Below are 2,398 nucleotides of genomic sequence, written 5' to 3' on the forward strand. Positions count from 1 at the left end.
ATGGAGGCTGTGTTTGGACTGTTGGTGATCTTAGCAGGAGTGTCTTGTGGTGTGAAGCGTCTTTAACCCTCATACTACTGACTTGGATTATTTTGACCTCAGAGGCATATTGTGGATCATAGCCCAAAAGTGGCTTATTCAATTCATCACATTATTCATGACTTTGTCAATCAACTAGAACTTAATAAAGCTAAATCACTGTTTAATGTTTCTGTATCAATATGGACCTTTAAAAAATTCAGGTCCTTTGGGATCATTTGGACCCCATCCAAGAACACCTAATTCCACTAAAAGTAATTTGATAAAATGACCTTTATTTGTATCTAGGATTTTCTGGAGACATAATAACAAGTTATCCATACCACCAGAGGGTGGAGGGGGACCTGTATTAGTGATCTTGACCAGTGTAACGACGGGTGAGTGAAATGAATGAGAAGTCAACTGCAGAGAGCGAAATGTACGGGAAAACGCTTTAATGTCCTTCGAAAACGTCCAAACATGGGTGAATGCCCAAAACACTGGCGCTACACAAACCCCAAACCTTGTTACAAACACTGGACAGCGAAAAACCCMAAAACAGACCCGCAACATCACCACACGTAACAACTAATAAGCCCACACAAACACTAGCGGGCAAAACGAACCTAAATAGTACCCATCCCAAAACCCCAACAAGGAACAGGTGAAAACAATTGGACAGACATAAACGAAAAGGGAAAAGGGATCGGTGGCAGCTAGTAGACCGGCGACGACGACCGCCGAGCGCCACCCGAACAGGAAGGGGAGCCACCTTCGGTAGTATTCGTGACAACCAGATAGAGAGATCACCTGCAGAGATATAGCTCCCCATGTACTCGCCTAAGATTGTACTTTTCTGTTTCACATATCGTATGACTCTGTACAATACTAAAATTCCCTTATTTTTATGCATATAAAAATTTGACAATAGTATACATGGTCTGCCAATGGTATAAATACTTGATAGAACTGCAATACAGAACTTAGATACACTCGGAAACTACACAGAGAGATGTATTGGTGAGTTTTCTCCCCCCMAAAAAWKTATTCTAGGGCAAGTCTAGAAAAGTATTTATCTGGAGACATAATATTACATATCCTGAGAGGATGGAGGGTAACCTGTTGGATTGATCTTGACCTTGTATAAATATCACCTGCAGAGATAGAGCACTTTATGTACTCRCCTATGKTTATAACTAGTTTAACTAGGTATGCCTGTCTAAAAATCAAAATTACCTTACATACAGTGCCTTCGGAAAGCATTCAGACCCCTTGACTTTTTCCACATTTTGTTACGTCACAGCCTTCTTCTAAAATGGACTAAATAGTTTTTCGTCATCAATCTACACACAATACMCCAAAATTCTCAAAGCAAAAAAAGGTTTTTAGACATTTTTGCTAATTTATTAATATCACATTTCCATATGTATTCAGACTCCTTACTCAGTATTTGAAGCACCTTTGGCAGCGATTGCAGCCTCGAGTCCTCTTGGGTATGATGCTACAAGCTTGGCACACCTATATATGGGGAGTTTCTGTCACGTCCTGACCATAGTTCTTGTGTGTTTTGCTTGTTTAGTGTTGGTCAGGACGTGAGCTGGGTGGGCATTCTATGCTGTGTGTCTAGTTTGTCTGTTTCTGTGTTCAGCCTAATATGGTTCTCAATCAGAGGCAGCTGTCAATCATGGTCCCTGATTGAGAATCATATATAGGTGGCTTGTTTTGTGTTGGGGATTGTGGGGGGTTGTTGCTTTATAACTATTTAACTAGGTATGCCTGTCTAAAAATCAAATACCTTACATACAGTGCCTTCGGAAAGCATTCAGACCCCTTGACTTTTTCCACATTTTGTTACGTCACAGCCTTTTCTAAAATGGACTAAATAGTTTTTTCGTCATCAATCTACACACAATACACCAAAATCTCAAAGCAAAAAAAGGTTTTTAGACATTTTGCTAATTTATTAATATCACATTCCATATGTATTCAGACTCCTTACTCAGTATTTGAAGCACCTTTGGCAGCGATTGCAGCCTCGAGTCCTCTTGGGTATGATGCTACAAGCTTGGCACACCTATATATGGGGAGTTTCTGTCACGTCCTGACCATAGTTCTTGTGTGTTTTGCTTGTTTAGTGTTGGTCAGGACGTGAGCTGGGTGGGCATTCTATGCTGTGTGTCTAGTTTGTCTGTTTCTGTGTTCAGCCTAATATGTTCTCAATCAGAGGCAGCTGTCAATCATGGTCCCTGATTGAGAATCATATATAGGTGGCTTGTTTTGTGTTGGGGATTGTGGGGGTTGTTGTCTTCTGTCTTTGTTTCTGCACCAGATAGGACTGTCTTGGTTTTCAAATTTTTTTGGGTGAGGATCAAGCCCTTCT

Source organism: Salvelinus sp. IW2-2015, unplaced genomic scaffold (assembly GCF_002910315.2).
Source record: "Salvelinus sp. IW2-2015 unplaced genomic scaffold, ASM291031v2 Un_scaffold3466, whole genome shotgun sequence".
NCBI classification, from domain to species: Eukaryota; Metazoa; Chordata; class Actinopteri; order Salmoniformes; family Salmonidae; genus Salvelinus; species Salvelinus sp. IW2-2015.